Genomic DNA, 13,021 nt, shown 5'->3' on the forward strand with positions numbered 1-13,021 from the left:
TATCTATCTATCTATCTATCTATCTATCTATCTATCATCTATGTATGTATGTATGTATGTATGTATGTGTGTATGTATCTATCATCTATCTGTCTATCTATCTATCTATCTATCTATCTATCTATCTATCATCTATCTATCATCTATCTCACATTGTGTTAAATCTTTGTTGTTTTAAAAAAGGTTACAACTGATAACTTCATGTCTACAAGCATCTGTTGAATGCTTAGTATACAGTATGGCTTAAAAGTAATATTCTAAGCAGAGACTTCTCTAATCATTTATTATAGAAAATTCTGCTTTCTTCTATCACTTACTTACAGCTCTCACTATAATGAAGAGAAAAAGAATCACTCACCGGGCTTGGCCTTTGACAAACATCCCTGTAGAATGAGACCTTTGGATGTAGTTATAAGGAAGAAATGTCATCAGCTCATCTCTCTGTAGTCACGTAGTTATCATGTCATCTAAAGAAGGCACTTCCAACCTTGAGATTGTTATAAAGTAGTGCCATCAAATAGAAAAGTGAACTTCCCTAATTTCACAAAAACAATGGTACGGGGACAGGTGAGCTCTAGGTTTCCCATGTGTGAACTACTGTCTCCAGAGCATATGTGTCTGTGTGGATTAACTGATCCCAATATTTGGGAACACAACAAAGTAACAATAGTATTATTTCACTACTAAAAAGTAGAAAACATTTTAGAGTCCCCAAAGAATCCTTCCTGCTTCTTCCATACTTATTTGACAGTGGCTTCAGTGGCTTCCTAGCAATGAGCAGTTCTTAAGAAAAAATTAGGAAAATGTCACCTCCTCCAAACACACTTAGGAAAAGTAATTTTCCTTACACAGCACACAGAAGTGAGGTTCTGTAACTGTCTTATCAGGAGAAACTGTGCTGTGTGTCAGGGATGTAGCTCAGTAAGAGTGCATTCCTAGAAAGTTTTGTATATGTAGGAGACCTTGGCATAAGTCAAACCTTCAAGTTATAGGCACAGGTGAGGGAAAATAATCCAAAAGCAAAGGCAAACACAGGAGCTCCAATAAAATCATAAAATAAACCAGCCCAAAGACACACCCTTTTCCCACAAGAAGCACAGGAAAAACACAGACCAGACAAAATCAGAATAAAAAATTTCCACACATCGTGTAGATAAAACACTTAGTGTACAGAACTAAAAACTGGGTTGAAAGCTGTAAGAGACATGCACAAATAAAGAAAACCCATTATATGGAAAAATTAACTTTCATAATTACAGCAATATGTTGGAATAGGAACTGCTGATTTTTCAAGGTAAACTTTTAAAGCCAGAAGAGCCTACTGAAATACATCCCAAGTGCTAAATGGCAGCCAAACTAAAATAATATAGTGAGCAAAACTACTGCCATGATCAAGAAAAAAAACAATTTCCCAGAGCATAGACAGCCAAAACAAATTTTATACCCAACAAACTAATCAAAAGGTAACAGGGGAAGCACTATTTTGGGCTGAAAGGAGGAATGAGTGTAACAGAGAGATATGAAAGAATACGAAGCCATAATCCATGTGACACAAAGTGCCACTGAGAACACAACGCCAAAAATCAACCTCATGATAACCATAACTAACACACACATCAATAACACTTTACTATTAATGGTCTCAATTATCCACTCAAAAGTCAAAGACTGACTGAATGGATCAAAAATCAATATTGATTTGCATGCTGCCTCTAAGAAAACTATCTTATGCCTTACCTTATAGTGAAATGATAGTAAAATTACTCCAATGGAACCAGGAAGAAATCAGATGTCACTACCCTAATATCTGACACATCAGTTCTTAAAGTAAAACTAATTTGAACAGATTTTAAAAAGGACATCTCATTCTAATCAAGGGATTTATTGACCAAGAACCCATTGCCATCCTAAACAAATATGTGTCAGGGACACACAGTTTCATATAAAAGAAAATTTACAACTGGATTAAAAGACACAGATTAACACAAACCCATTAACACTAGGTGATTTCTGTAACCAGCAGGAGACATATTCCAGGCCTATAAACCTCTGGAATCAGGGATTAGAATACTTGCTCTTGGGAATCCATGGAGAGCTCTCTTCCAATCTCCCTCTCCCCATCTTTCCCTCTCACCATCTCTTCCTCTTCCTCCCCCTCTCTCCCTCTCCTTTCCCCTCCCTTTCTCTCTGTCTCTCTCTGTCTCTCTCTGTCTCTCTCTGTCTCTCTCTGTCTCTCTCTCTCTCTGTCTCTCTCTCTCTCTCTCTCTCCATTCCTCTATTTCGCCTTCCCCATATTCTTTCTTTCTCTATTTTCCTCTGTCGGCTTCTTTCTGAATCCCTGTTGCAGTATATCTCCCACCACAACAATCCCATGCAAAGAACACACTACTCAGTTATAACATTTATAAGCTGCAGGCCTATATTGGGCCAATACACCACTACACTGTACTATTCCCCAGCTATGAGTTCCTTTTCTACTTGCAGCTCTCCCTGTTCATGTGGTTCTGATCCATCCTCCTTCCACCTCCTCTTTCTCCATTTTTTCTCTTCTCTATCTCCTCATCTTTTCCCCCTCCGTCCTCTCTCATCCTCTCTAAAACTCCCAGCGTCACTTTTCCTTTCCCCTGTCCAATCACAGGATCTAGCCTCGATTCCTCCAGTTAAAATAGTGAGAAGTTTCACCTGATATCACTTGTGTATATGATCTGCCCCTCATTGGGTCAGACCTTCTTTCGGAAGCAGAGTTAACAACAAAATACAAATGTCACCAGAACAATCCACAACATTTCCCACTTTTGTCCAATTAAAAGGCTCTTTCTCTCAGATATAGATTGAGCACAAGTATTACCGCTCTGCAATTTATAAAGTATAAGATACGCTTAACATCTAGTCCAACAATTTTGTCAATTAGATAAAGCACTCTACCATCTATCTCAACTTAAAAGGCTTGCAATTCTACCTTTAATTATGTTCTTGTTTTAGATTGTATAACATCTGACAATGATCCTCTCAAATCTGTCATCTGTCTCAATCCTAATCCACTTGGGTTGCCTGTGAGACTGCAACCAGTCTCAAACCCACCAGATACCTGAGGATGACTTAAATATTACCTGAAAATATAAGGACCACAAAACATAGCTTCTAAAAATTAACCAATTTATAGAGACAGCTGATCACCTGGATAGTCCCTCATTCCTCAAAACATTGGAGCATCTGTCTTCAGGCTTCTGGCCCAGGATCATCTGACAGACCTTTATAATGCAGAATTGTGAAGGACTGCTTACACTGTCTTGGCAGAGATTATTAGTCGACTATTCTGCATAGTGTGTCCTTTATGTGGACAGTATTTTGTCTGTAGGTGAATTGAGGAAATTCTTCCTTAGTGGCTTTCTCACCATAACTGGAGCAACTCCACTGATGCTCAATTTCTTCTTTGAATACAAGAAAGGAGTATTATCAGGAGTAGATATGTCTCTAGTTAAATGATCTTTAATAAAGGAGTGGCCATAAATGTTGCATTCTGTGGAATACTGACACCTTTGAAGACTATCCATCTACGCAAATCTTTTCTGAACTGTTAAGACTTGACTATTCTCACCATTTCTAGTCAAAATATTTCGAAAATACTCTTCCATTAACTTAGAACAATGAGTTTGCTATCTGGCCTTTAACTCATATTGCTTAATCATCTAAAAACAGTTTGTAGTAGCAGTTATAGCGGGACTGGGTCTAATCTATGTATTCTTTTTTTTTAAGTTAGTAAATATATTTTGTTTTATTTTAAACAATAACAAAATAGAAATAATTGCAATGATGAATTTCTGTCATATTTTATTAAGAAATTATTGTACACATAACTAGAATCTGATGAACTGGCTACTACTGCACTTAGGTTTTATTTTTTTTATTGGATATTTTATTTATTTACATGTCATCCCTTTTCCCCATCCCTCTCCCAGAACCCCCCATTCTATCCCACCTCCTCCTTCTTGTTTTTTTTTTCTTTATTAGTCTTTTAAGTTAACATACAAAGTACTGGGTTTTATTACAGCATCCTCATACATGTGTCATTAGAGTTATGATTTGTTTCCCTCTGTTTCATCCCTTTCTTCCTCCAGCTAGTTTCCTCATCTGATTTCATGTCACATATATTCCATCGCCCTCCTTCTTCATCCTTTTTTTTAAAATTAGTAACTTTTTTTTTAATGTTTATCAAAGGCTTTATAGGTTTGGTAATGCTCAATAACAAGATGCTCATACAACCAGAAGTGTAACCCAATACCCAACCTAGATATACCAACTATCTTTGACTGGCAGAGACACTCGAACATCTGCCTCAATGTTCCCCACCGTCTCCTAGCTCCTCCTTTCATTATCCTCCTCCTCTCCTTACTCCTCCTCTTCCTCTTTTTACTCCTCCCACCTTAGCTCCTCCTACATATCACCTTTCCTGTTAAAATAAAACTTTTCTCTCAAAATACAATTAGAGTATAACTATACCAATTAGTATCAGTAAAGTACAAGATAGACCTAATACCCAGTCTAACATTTTGTTGACTAACCAGAACCTCTGTCATCTCTCCTAACTAAAAGACTTAGTTCTGAACCTGGCTTTTTTCTTGGCTTTGGAATGAATACCAGCTGAAAATTGTTCTCTCAAATCTTTTCTCTCAAAGTAAATAGCTGAGATTGGCTATGAGACTATAAGTCTTCAACCCCGTTAGAAGTTCAGAATGACTGAATTAACTGAAATTATGGGAAGCACAAAGCATAGCTTCTAAAACTTAGCCAATTTATAGAGACCACTGAACACCTGGACAGTCCCTATACTACAAAACGTTGGAGCATCCAATCTTCTGGCCCAGGATCATCTGACAGACCCAGTGACGCAGAATTATTAAGGGCTGATTACTCTGTCTTGGCAGATATAATCAGTTGACTCTTCTGCAAGTGTGTCTTTTTCTGGACAGTACTTTGTCTGTAGATGAAAAGAGGCCATTCTTGCCTAGTGGCTGTCTCACCACAACTGGAATAATTCCAAAGATGCTCAATTTCTTCTTAGAATCCAAGACAGGAAGCTGTCAGGAGCAGATAGGCCTCTAATCAAAATGAGCATTAATATAGAAATGTGTGGAATGTCAATTCTGTGGACTTCTGACATTTTGAAAACTAACTATCCATGTAAGGCAATCTGGACTATTGTCTGTTAACTCCTCTCAGCTATTTCTAAATAAAATATAGAAAACACCTTAACAATAAACTCAGAGCCATGGATTTGCTATACACCCTTAACTCACAGGCTAACCATCTCAAATCAGTTAAAAAATTTAAAGAAGGACTGGGTCTTAGCCTTATTTCCTAAATGTGTTAAATAGGCACAATGCCTATGAGAGTAACAATATTAATCTCACTTTTATATCAATAAGAAACTCATACCAGAAAACCTTAAATTTGAAATCAAAGTAAACTTTGTACCATTTAAGAAATTATAACTTCAGCTTAATAACAATTATACAGATTTCTACCAATAGATTATGGTTATGCAATAAATCCTAGCTATTCTTCCCTGTTCCAACAAAACCACTACTTTCCCCTAGAAAGACAGCCCACTATTAACCACCTCAGTCCCCAAGCCCGGGGAATAGGGGCACCGACTCTTCATTAACTTCTTCAAGCTAGTAACGGGCATTGAGATATTAGAAGAGGGGTGGGGGGAAGAGTAAATTGATAAGCCTCTTCCGTCTGTGTCTTCACTGCATCCAGCTGAAATTCCAGAACATCAGAGGTTTGAGCAGGTCTGCTCAGCTTGCTTGATGAGTAGATACACCAAGGCTATGTATTCTGCAATATACAAGTCTCAAAACAAATTTTAGTATCAAGATAATTTTTTGTTTGAATTCTGGAATCTAGTCTTCTGGCAGCCTGCCTCTGTCATGTCTAATACATATAATTCTAGGAGTTTCTATGAGGGTGTGCCCCCACCATCCTTCCATTTGTGCCTCCCGGCTCTCGAATTACCCAACACTAGGGAGTCCAAACGTTCAGGCACCAAGGCCCTCTACTTCCACTGATGCCTGACAAGTCCACTCTCAACTACCTATACATGTGGAGCCATGAGTCCCTCCCTTTGTGTTCTCGGGCTGGAGGTTTTAGAATGGCTACTTCAGCTTGTTGTTTTAGGACTATTTGCTTGAAAAATTGTTTCCAGCCTTTTACTCTAAGGTAGTGTCTGTCTTTGTCATTGTATGCAGGGTTTCCTGTATGCAGCAAAATGCTGGGTCCTGTTTATGTATCCAGTCCGTTAGCCTATGTCTTTTTATTGGGGAATTGAGTTCATTGATGTTAAGAGATATTAAGGAACAGTGATTGTTGCTTCCTGTTATTTTTGTTATTAGACATGGAATTATCTTTGTGTGGCTATCTTCTTTTGGATTTGTTGGAAGAGGATTACTTTCTTGCTCTTTCTAGCATATAATTTCCCTCCTTGTATTGGAGCTTTCCCCCTATTATTCTTTGTAATGCTGGGTTTGTGGAAAGATATTGTGTAAATTTGGGTTTGTCATGGAATATCTTGGTTTCTCCATCTATGGTAATTGAGAGTTTTGCTGGGTATAGTAGCCTCGGCTGGCATTTGTGTTCTTTTAGGGTCTGTATGACATCTGTCCAGGATTTCCTCACTTTCATAGTATCTGTTGAGAAGTCTGGTGTAATTCTGATAGGTCTGCCTTTATATTTTACTTGGCCTTTTATCCTTATTGCATTTAATATTCTTTCTTTGTTTTGTGCATTTGGTGTTTTGATTATTTTGTGACAGGAAGTATTTCTTTTCTGGTCTAGTCTATTTGGCGTTCTGTAGGCTTCTTGTATGTTTATGGGCACCTTGTTCTTTATGTTAGGGAAGTTTTCTTCTGTAATTTTGTTGAAGATATTTATTGGCCCTTTAAGTTGGGAATTTCCACTCTCATCTATACCTATTATCCTTAGGGTTGGTCTTCTCATTGTGTCCTGGATTTCCTGGATGTTTTATGTTAAGAACTTTTTGCATTTTGCATTTTCTTTGACAGTTGTGTCAATATTTTTATGGTGCCTTCTGCACCTGAGATTCTCTCTTCCATCTCTTGTATTCTGTTGGTGATGCTTGCATCTATGACTCCTGATTTTTTTCCTAGGTTCTCTATCTCCAGGGCAGTCTCCCTTTATGCTTTCTTTATTGTTTTTACTTCCATTTTATATCCTGGATGGTTTTGTTCAATTCCTTTAACTGTTTGGTTATGTTTTCTTGTAATTCTTTAAGGGATTTTTGTGTTTCCTCTTTAAGGGCTTCTATCTGTTTACCTGTGTTCTCCTTAAATTCTTTGAGAGTGTTATTTATGTCCTTCTCTTCTTTCTCTTGTTTCATCCTGTAGTATACAAAACTTACAACCAACATACAGTTGGACATTCATATGGAGTGTGCAGGGTGCACAGATAGGTCAATGAAGATCAATAAAGAAAGACAACTGCCCTTCTTCAGTTGTTAGTTTTATTAATAACCAATTATAATAAGTTTTCATTCATGTCATGTGAACGATGGCACAAATGAATATTTATCTTTCCTATTTGATTTTCTCAAACTTTTATAGTTCTTCAGAGGGTATCCCCCTGTTATATCTGATCCATATCACTCTTGAAGGTGTCCAGTGCCTCTTCTCTCCTGTCAACACAAATCTAGAGCCTTTCCCCCAAAACATCATGTCCTTGATCCTGTAGCTGGAAATCATTAAAGATTTAGCTTATCCTCTCTCCCAGAGGAATTTTAATATAACCAGTAAACTCAAAAGCACACTCCTTTTGATAATTAAAGCAACTCAAAGCAATTAAAACAATAGAAACAAATATCATCTGTTGAGACAGTGTTTCTACTCTCTCCTACCCCGACTTTCATGAGATCAAGGCCTAAATTATTATTTAATATCTTTATCTTCTTACTATGTAAGCTCATTTCCAGGCTTTATTTGTCATACCATTCAAACAAATCCCAGAAATCCCTTGAGTAAACATGCTTGAAGATTCTGAGAAATTGTCCTGGAAATACTTTTTCTTTTTTTTTTAAATTTTTTTTTATTGGATGTTTTATTTACATTTCATATGTTGTCCCCATACCAAATCAACCCTAAAGCATTTTTTTTTCATTCAGTCTCCCTTACTCGTTTCCCATCTGTGGAGCTTAATATATACTGCATCCACCAACTGACTCTATTTTGTCATGCTATCTCCTTTGCCTCTTTACTTCACCATGAGAACCATTGAAAATGTGACACAGGTTCTAGTATTGCTTTTGCCATATCTTTCCATTCTTGGGAGATTATTCTATTTTTAATAGCCCTAGAAATTAGGATTTGTTTTACAAACAGTGAGTGCATTCCAAAATTAGTAACTTTCCTTTCCTTAAATTTTCTTTCTTTAACATATCCATGGGTTCACGTTTGAAATCCTGATAACCCTGTGGATGATCATTATCTGGTGGTCTTTTTTGGTATACTAACCAGATAAACTAAAGTTTGTTTTCTAAGAGCCTTTGGTTGGCTTTCTCTAATTTTATCTTCTCTCTCTACCTGAGTATTTTCCTTAATTGAAAATTTCAATTCCTCCCTTAAGGTCTGTGCCCATACTTCATGTCTCTCTTCTTGTCACTCCTCCTGTTCCTTGAGTTCCTGTACTCTTTGTTCAAGGTTCTGCTTTCAGATTTTAATTTTTTTCACTTTTATTAGTTATTTTATTTATTTACATTTAAAATATTATCCCACTTCCAAGTTTCTCCTCCACACAATTCTATCCTATTCTCTCTCCAGCCTGCCTCTATGAGGGTGCTCAACCACTTGCCCACCCACTCCTGCTTCAACACTCTAGTATTCCCCTACCCTGGAAGCCTCCACAGAACCAAAGGGCTCCTCTCCCAGTGATGCCCAATAAGGCAATCTTCTACTACATATCCAGCTAGAGCCATGTGTCTGCCCATGCATAATCTTTGATTGGTGATTTAGTCCCTGGGAGCTTTGGGGGGTCTGGTTGATTGATATTGTTGATGTTCCTATGGAGTTGCAAACCCCTTCAGTTCCTTCAGCATTTGCCCTAACTTCTCCATTGGAGTCCCCACACTCAGTCTGATGTTTGGCTGTGAGCATCCATATCTGTATTGGTCAGACTCTGGCAGAGCCTCACAGGGGGCAGCTTTACCAGGGTCCTGTCAACAAGCATTTACTGGCATTAGCAATAGTGTCTGGGTTTGGTATCTGCAGATGGGATCCCTAGGTGGGGCAGTCTCTGGATGGCCTTTCCTTCAGTCTCTGTTCCACTCTTTGTCTCTGGATTTGCTTTTGACAGGAGGACTTCTGGATTAATATTTTTGAGGTAGGTGGGTGGCCCCAACCCTCAACCAGGGGCCATGCCTACACACGGGATATGGTCTCTACAGATTCTATCTCCCTTTTGCTGGGTATTTTGGCTAATGTCCTCTCTGTTGTGTCCTGGGAACTTCTTGAGTTCCTGAAATCTGGGACTTTCTGGTGGATATCCCCAGTTGCCCCTTCCCCACTGCTACACATATCCTTTCAAATTCCTGATCCCCTGTTCTTCTCCCCCATCTCCTCCCATGTTTGAACTGGCTCCCCCTTTTCACTCCTCCTCCATCTCCATCCCAGATCCCTCTCTCTCTCTAATTTCTGAGATTATTTTCTTCTCCCTTTTGAGTAGGACTGTAGCATCCAAACTTTGGTGTAGTGTTCTTTCTTCTTGTGTTTCATATAGTCTGTGTGTTGTAGCATGGGTATTCCAAACTTCTTTTGGGCTAATATTCACTTATCAGTGAGTACATATCATGTGTGTTCTTTTGTGATTGGGTTATCTCACTCAGGATATTTTTCTAGTTACATCCATTTGCCTGAAAATTTCATGAAGTCATTGCTTTTAATAGCTGAGTAGTACTCCATTGTGTAAATGTACCACATTTTCTGTATCCATTTCCCTGTTGAGGGGCATCTGGGTTGTTTCCAGCTTCTGGCTATTATAAACAAGGCTGCTATGAACATAGTGGAGCATGTGTCCTTGTGGCATGTGGGAGCATCGTTTGGTTATATGCCCAGGAGTGGTATAGTGGTATAGCTGGATTTTCAGTAAAACTATTTCCTGTTTTCTGAGGAACCACCAGACTGATTTCCAGAGTGGCTGTGCCAGCTTGCAAATCCATCAGCAATGGAGGTGTGTTCCTCTTTCTCCACATCCTCCCCAGCATGTGCTGTTACCTGAGTTTTTGATCTCAGCCATTCTGACTGGTGTGAGGTGGAATCTCAGAGTTGTTTTGATTTGCATTTCCCTGATGACTAAGGATGTTGAACATATCTTTAGATGCTTCTCAGTCATTCGAGATTTCTCAGTTGAGAATTCTCTGTTTAGCTCTGTACACTAGTTTTAACTAGGGTTATTTGGTTCTCTGGAGTCTAACATCTTGAGTTCTTCATATATTTTAGATGTTAGCCCTCTTTTGGATATAGGGTTGGTACAAGTCTTTTCCTAATCTGTTGGTAGGTATTTTGTCCTATTGACAGTGTCCTTTGCCTTACAGAATCTTTTCAATTTTATGAGGTCCCATTTGTCTATTGTTGATCTTAGAGCATAAGCCATTGGTGTTCTGTTCAGAAAAATTTCCCCTGGATCCACATGTTTGTGGTTCATTCCCGCTTTTTCTTCTATTAGATTCATCTCACCTCGTTTTATGTGGAGGTCTCTGATCCACTTGGACTTGAACTTTGTACAAGGAGATAAGAATGGATCAATTTGCATTCTTCTACATGCTGACTGCCAGTTGAACCAGTACTTTTTGTTGAAAATGCTGTCGTTTTTCGACTGGATGGTTTTGTCTTCTTTGTCAAAGATCAAATGATATTAAATGAAAAGGTATGTGGGTTCATTTCTGGGTCTTCGATTCTATTCCGTTGATCTGTCTACATGTCTCTGTACCAATATCATGTTGTTTTCATCACTATTAGTCTGTAGTATAGCTTGAGGTCATTCCCTCAGAATTTTTTTTTTTTTTTTATAGTTGAGAATGGTTTCTTCTATCCTGGGTTTTCTGTTATTTCAGATGAATTTGAGAATTGCTTTTTCTATTTTCGTGAAGAATTGAGTAGGAATTTTGATGGGGATTGCATTGAATCTGTAGATTGCTTTTGGTAAGATGGCCATTTTTACTATGTTAATCCTGCTGATCCATAAACATGGGAGATATTTCCATTTTCTGAGATCTTCTTCAATATCTTTCTTCAGAGACTTGAAGTTCTTGTCATACAGGTATTTCACTTTCTTACTTAGCACTAGACCAAGATATTTCATATTTATGACTATTGTAAAGGGTGTCATTTCCCTAATTTCTTGCTCAGTTCATTTTTCCTTTGAAAAAAGGAAGGCTACTGATTTGTTTGAGTTAATTTTGTACTGAGCCACTTTGCTGAAATTGTTTATCAGCTGTAAGAGTTCTCGTGTGATTTTTTTTGGGGGGGGGTTATTTATGTATCCTGTCATGTGATCCACAAATTGTGATATCTTGATGTCCTCCTTCCCAATTTGTATCCCCTTGATCTTCTTTTGTTGCCTATTTGCTCTGGCTAGAACTTCAAGTACTATATTGAATAGACGGGGGAAAGTGGACAGCCTTATCTTGTCCCTGATTTTAGTCAGCTTGCTTCAAGTTTCTCTCCATTTAGTTTGATTTTGGCTATGGGCTTGGTATATATTGCTTTTACTATGTTTAGATATGGACCTTGAATTCCTGATCTCTCCAGTACTTTTAGCATGAAGGGGTGCTATATTTTGTCATAGGCTTTTTCAGCATGTAATAAGATGATCATGTGTTTTTTTTTCTTTTTCATTTTCTTCAAGAAGCAAGAAAATGAAATCATTTCATCATTTGTTATCCTAATTTTTTCACAAATAATGGCTATAATTATAGTCATGTTGTTGATTTTACAGATGACTTTGATGATTTAGGAGGGAGCAAACATCATACAAGAAAGCAAACTTATTGCTGTTTTTTTTCTTTTGAGTTTGTTTATATAGTGGATTATATATTGATGGATTTCCATATATTGAACCATTCCTGAGATGAGGCCTATTTGATCATGGTGAATGATCATTTGGATGTGGTCTTGGATTCTGTTTGTAAGAATTTTATTGAATATTTTTGCATCAATATTCATGAGGGAAATTGTTCTGAAGTTCTGTTTCTTTGTTGGGGCTTTGTTAGGTGGCTTCATATAATGTACTGGGTAGTGTTCCTTCTATTTCTATTTTATGAAATAGTTTGAGAAGTATTGGGATTAGGTCTTCTTTGTAGGTCTGATAAAATTCTGCACTAAAACCATCTGGTCTTGCAGATATTTTGGTTGGGAGATTTTTAATGACTGCTTCTATTTCCTTAGAGTTTATGGAATGATTTTAGATAGTTTATCTGATCCTGATTTAACTTTGGTACCTGATATCTGTTTAAAATATCATCCATCTCATCTAGATTCTCCAGTTTTGTTGAGTATAGGCTTTTGTAGTAGAGTTTGATTATTTTAATTTTTTTTTCAGTTTCTGTTATATCTCTCACTTCATTTCTGTTTTTGTTAATTTGGATACTGTCTCTATGCTATCTGGTTAGTCTGTCAGGGGCTTTTCCTCTCTTCTTGATTTTCTCAAAGAACCAGCTCATGATTTTGTTGATTCTTTGTATAGTTCTCTTTGTTTTTACTTGGTTGATTTCATCCCTAAGATTATTTCCTGTCATCTACTCCTCTTAGGTGTATTTGCTTCTTTTTGTTCTAGAGCTTTCAGATGTGCTGTTTAGCTGTTAGTGTATGCTCACTCCAATTTATTTATGGAAGCACTCAGAGCTATGAGTTTTCTTCTTAGGCCTGCTTTCACTGTGTCCCATAAGTTTGGATATGTTGTTCCTTCATTTTTGTTAATTTCTGAAATGTCTTTAATTTCTTTTGTTACTTCTTCC

Source organism: Grammomys surdaster, unplaced genomic scaffold (genome assembly GCF_004785775.1).
Source record: "Grammomys surdaster isolate TR1022 unplaced genomic scaffold, NIH_TR_1.0 242, whole genome shotgun sequence".
Classification (NCBI taxonomy): Eukaryota; Metazoa; Chordata; class Mammalia; order Rodentia; family Muridae; genus Grammomys; species Grammomys surdaster.